Consider the following 6,264-nt stretch of genomic DNA (forward strand, 5'->3'; position numbering starts at 1 on the left):
ATTTCATAGATAGATAGATAGATAGATAGATAGATAGATAGATAGATAGATAGACAGACAGATAGATAGATAGATAGATAGATAGATAGATAGATAGATAGATAGATAGATAGATAGATAGATAGATAGATAGATAGATAGATAGATAGATAGATAGATAGATAGATAGATAGATAGATAGATAGATAGATAGATAGATAGATAGATAGATCTTAGTTTGAAGCATCGTCATGTACTGGAGCAGTGTTGGCGTTGTGGAATTCACTGGAAATCACTATCTACAGGCACCAAAGGGCTCCAAAGTGCAGTAGTTGTGTATAGTGGATGAAGAGAAGAATACCATTTACGGCGGATATTTCTTTCTTATTTAATACAAATATCTAAATTTTTTTAAAGAGTGCTGCTGTTGCACCGGTCGCATGAGTCCTCTTTTCTAGTAAAGCATCGATTACCGCGGAATGGTAACAATAGTCATTGATTGATTGGATGAGATATGGGGTTTAACGTCCCAAAACCCCCATATGACCACGGGAGACGCCGGAGAGGAGGACTCCGAAAATTTCGACCACCTGGGGTTCTTTAGCGTACACCCAAATCTGAGCACACGGGCCTACAACATTTCCACCTCCATCTGAAATGCAGCCGCCGTTGCCGGGATTTGATCCTGCGACCTGCGGATCACCAGCTGAGTACCTTAGCCACTAGACCACCGTGGCGGCGCTGGTAGCAATAGCCATATAACGGCCTGGTTCTAAGCTTTAGAATTATTCTAAGGTACGTGGTTTTCGATAGCAAGAACAAAGAAAACATAGTCACCATCGTTCCCGAAGACGAAGAGGACCAGGAATACTAAGATGAATGCGATGGCCAGACAGCTGCTAGTCATGACAACCCACACCTTGCTGCCGCTAATGGAATGAGAATAAACGTAAATTAGGACTGGTATTGCGTGTTAACAGTAGCTGTCACTGTCACAACGTGATACTTTACGGAGCTCTCTATACTTAAAGACCATAGATTATGGCATAAATTTCTGTCTATCTGTTTGTCTGTCTGTCTGTGTGTCTGTCTGTCTGTCTGTCTGTCTCTCTGTCTGTCTGTCTGTCTGTCTGTCCGTTGCACGAGTAAGTCACGCAGTAAAAGTTCAAGCCCTTGCTCAGCACCCAACCACGTTAATCTGTTCGCTGCGTTCATACTTGTCAACAATGTCGAACAAAAAGCAAATAATATGCATATAGTAGGCGCGACATTTATCCGTAAGTGTTTCGCTCATAGCATATGCATATATGCGTTGTTCATAAGATTGCGGCGTCTTTGACACTGCGCTGACAATGCAACGCAGTGAACGAAAAGCGGGTGTTTTCTACACTTGGCTGCGAGAACATGGTAATGCCACCTACCAGTGACTCTGCGTTCTACACAAACTTTCTTTTCCCGACATTTATGCCAGATGGCGCTCATTTCTTACGCAGTGCCTACAGATGGCATTTGCGTCATCTTTCGACAGCATTTGCAGCAAAGCATGAAGATATGCGGTCAATTATTTGCTTTCTCTTTCAGTATTACTACATACGGCCGCTCATTTCTGGCTATGGTATTAGTGCGGGAGACACCAAGTGTCAAGTTTCAGACATCAAGTCACTCGACAAAAAGCGAACATTATGGCTTATAGCATTTCAGTGTTCAATTGTTACGAAAACATTAGCTACATATGTACACGTCATATGTAGTTACTATACTCGGCGACAGCTTTTCTTGACAGCACTGTGGAAGCTATAGAGCCGAACCGCCTGCATGCGCGCGCGCCAGGAAATAGTACCTATTTTATTTTCTGATTCTAATAGCTACTTGGCCCGAATAAATAAAACTTTCTTCATTATAAGGATAGAACAAGTATGGGACGCTGTTCATGGAAAAGAAGTTATCGTGCGCCCTAGTTTTTTTTCTTTTTTATTTCTTGGACGGCCCCACGTTTTCCGCACAACAGCTGCGTCTGCTGCTTGCTCTTGCAGCGGCGAGCACAGCATCGGCCGTGGAGAAGCTGCTCATCGTTGGGACGCGCCGTCTTTTATACATCACGCATCGAACTTTCCAGCCTTATCACTGGTGGCCGCGCAAGCTCTGAAATAAGCTTCACTGTTCGCGTCTTGCGCGCAATCTTAACAACAATCTACAACAATTGTGAGGCTTCTCGAACACGGAGGCGCAGTCTGCGCCGATCATTGCTGACAGCCTTTGAGGGCCTAAACCGAATACAGCAAAACTGAAATAAGACAGGCCCGTGGCCGGATCGTGCCGCAGCCGGCCTTCCATTTCGCCTGCACCAGGGCTCAATACCGTAAACGTTAACATTCGATCACCTGTGGCGCGTACGCGTATATACTGGGCTGAACACGGAACCTAAACTTCACTGTTATAAAGGCTGAATAATGCTGGGAAAACGTTCTGAACAACGGAAAATTTTATATGTACCAGTATATAAACAGCACAGTAACTAGCTGCATGTATGCACTCTCATCAAAGTTCAACTCTCACGTTCCCATTTTTCATGCATACATTTTGCTATAATAAACACACTAGCGCAGCGAGCAAGCGAAAACCAAAACTGGAACCGAAATCGGCTGCAAGCTGCCGGACTACTTGCGTAGTAACACAAATGTACGGAGGCCCCGCCTCCGTAGCCTTCGCTCCAATGTCAAGAAAAGCTGTCTCCGAGTATAATGGTACAATATTAGTTTGGTCAAGCTACTGGCTCAAAACGTCGAATAATCTTTAGGCATTTATGATATTGACTAAAACATAGGGAGTTAGTTCAAGTGCGCGAGAACTTTCATCTTTTGTTTTGGCAACGCGTGACCAGATTCGTCATATATGTTGTGCCTTCTGAGATTACCAAAAGGCCATAAGCTCGTATGTCAGTGACCAAGCATTATTTTAGAACAAACATTCAACAACCATACCCGTGTGCAACTATTGTAGGAGTACTGTTTATTGAAATATTGGGTAAATCACAACTTTTAAACACATGTATTGTTAAACAAACGAAACAAGCTCAGACGTTTTATCCGAGCTCCATCATGATATGCTAAACTCAAACAAGCAAGTGGTGATCAAAGCGTTGATGACTTGAATATAGACTTTAATCTATCAGGCAATTCTTAATTTTGGCTCTCTTTAAACTGCGCTGATGAGCACTTTTCTGTGAAAGTAATGAACGAAATTATCAAAGTACTTTTGGTTGGAAAATACATTCTTCTTACCAAAAACATAAAACTGCACTGATTCGGCAGTTTGTTCAAACAGCACTGAAGAGCTGAAAAATGACACTTTTTAAATGTACACTGTTTTTACAAAATCTTCAATCTAGTCCCCGCCGTTTTCGCTAAATTAGCATAACATGCGCAAGTTACGGAACTCGTAGACTTGCGCAAGCAAAAAGAGAGAGATATAAATATTTTGACGGAGAGCTGGAGAAGTTTGTCTGGCACTTCACGTGACATGCTACTCCAAGTAGCGGGTGATGACCACGAGATATTCAGTGATAAACGCATAATGCATAAAGCAGCACACACGCACTACACTGTTTACGTAAAATTATGCAGTAAGCTAGTTGTTTAATAAAGGGGAGTAGGTATTTCGTTGCCGTGGTTTAAGATGATTGTACGTAATCTACATGCATATAGCCAACAAGCCAGTTTTGGCACCTGCAAACGCACATTTACAAATATTTTTAATTATTTCAATATAGGGAAACACGTAATACACCACCGTCATCAGAAACATTACAAAATGCCACTCCAGATACCCGTTGTTCAGTGCTCTCATACTTCGCTTGGAAAACACTAGCGAGCTTTCCCAAAAAAAAACAATACGTAGAAACACTGACTTGACATGGCACGTACATTTCTCTCGGTAATTCGTCGTCAACACGTCTCACTTCCGGTACTCTGTTGGCCTCCAGTGCAATCCTGCGAAGTGATTCGTGCATCCAATATTAGCAATCAACGTGCAATAGCGTAAGCTTGTTACACAAACCGGAAGCATTATATACTTGCAAAAGTGCAAAAACGTCATCAGTAAATTATATTCAGATATAAAACAAGGCTGTGCTCACCACTACGACAAAACGCACGTAAATCCTCGTAAACGTTTGGAAACAAATGATCGAACTTCCTCAAAACCGAATGTTGCTACAAGAGAAATACGTGGCAACTTTAGAGAAAGTTGCCGCGTATTTGATTTGTAGCACCGTTAGAGACATGGTGCGCTTTATTTCTTGACTTTGGTAGTAAAATGTTAGATATGTTCATTTAATTTTCTGTATACTAAATACTAATCAACAAGTACATTTCATTTTGCATTATCTCCTCTATGTTCCTCTCCGCCGGTGGTTTAATGGACACCCGTGGTATCCTGCAAAAAAAAATAATAAACATGTGTAGTAATGTACTGGGAGGATACAAGAAAGCTTGCACCCATAAAGACGACTCAACATGTTTTCAAACACAAATATATGAGAGGTTCTATTTTTGAACACAAAAAAGACACAGCATGCTTCCCTCTTAAAAGCTCGGATATCACTCACTGGTATGGAAAGGATTTAGGAATAGCCTAAAGGGGGAGTGAAACTCAGCGTGTGATATGTACTACAAGAGCAAGGTTGTTAAAATTTGCAGTTGCACCAGGCGAACGTGGAGCTATGTAGCAATAAAACTAACGTAGGTTGAACAAAAAAATTTAAAAATGTCGAAGAAAGTTGCGCAATACTGCATTGCTTCGCTTGTAAAGAATCACAGCACTCTCAAAGTCAACATATATATATATATATATATATATATATATATATATATATATATATATATATATATATATATATATATATATATATATATATATATATATATATATATATATATATATATATATATATATATATATATATATATATATATATATATATATATATATATATATATATATATATATATATATATATATATACTGAGGTCACAATCCACATGACAAAACACGTACCATGCTCCTGGTGTTTGGTAGACACTGCTCGCCGCTCGTGATCTCTTAGGCATCAATAAAGGCCTGCGGTAAAGTAGTAGTAATAATACTAGTTAACGTGCGGCAGTAGTGTAATGAGATCACACAACACGTACTTGGTCTGCCGTTCTCGCGTCTCGAACCGACAATTGGGCAGCGAAGTATTATCGAGAAATTGATGTGAAAATGCTTTCAGTGATCTTTAAAGGGACACTAACGGCAACTATTAGGTCGACGTTGATTATTGAAATAGCGGTCCAGAAACCTTGTAGTATTACTTTGGTGCCAAGGAATGACTTATTTTGAAATGAAATGGCGTTTTAGTGGCCTGCACTGGGTTAGCACACTTCAAATTGCCCGTCTTAAAAAGCGGACCAGCTCACGTCACTGTTGCGGTGCACAGTGTTGCCCGGCTTTACTGCGTGGTCACCGACAATAGTAAACAGAACGGAAGCAGCGGGAGCCACAGCAGAAACAACGGCCATTGATCAATTTTCTGCCATTGGCTCCTAGATGGCGGACGTGTTTTGCTTCAACTGCACCCCGCTAGCTGTGACGACCTGCCCAGTATAACAACAGTTACTGTATATGCTACCTTAATTGTGCAGTGACTCTAAGTTTACCCATGCGAAAATTGAATTTTTGAACCACTCGTGCCATTCTATATATAAATAGTAACATCCGGTGTTTTTTTTCTATGAATCAAACAGAAACGAACAAACAGCATTTTTTTTGCGCCTCATCATGTCCGGACGGTTTTTTATTTAGTGCACCTAGAACGAATGATTAGTTGTAGGTGGTTCGTCTGACGTCATCGGTATCATTTTGAGAATTTCCTACTGCGATGCATGTCTTTTTGTGCATTTACCCTAATTTCTCAGTAAGTACTGCTGTTGGTAATATAGTCGTTTTAGATGTGTTTATACATTGAGCTTTCACTCTGACGAAAATTGTTATTTGACTTTATTGTCCGTTTCGCGAAACAGAATAGAGTGCCGTAAGCAGTTAAGGATTAATTCTGTACTTGCTGTTCCTCTCAATAGAATGTTATTTCACTGTCTACTAATGGTTCTCTTTAACAGCTATACAGCTATACTTCGTACCAGAACACCTGCATGGCCATCGCAAGCAATGCTGCACTGAAACGGCAATTCTTTAAACAAAAAAGAAAAATTGTTGTCAAGATGTGCCTTATTGCTTTATGGTCCCTGA

Source organism: Rhipicephalus microplus, chromosome 6 (genome assembly GCF_043290135.1).
Source record: "Rhipicephalus microplus isolate Deutch F79 chromosome 6, USDA_Rmic, whole genome shotgun sequence".
NCBI classification, from domain to species: Eukaryota; Metazoa; Arthropoda; class Arachnida; order Ixodida; family Ixodidae; genus Rhipicephalus; species Rhipicephalus microplus.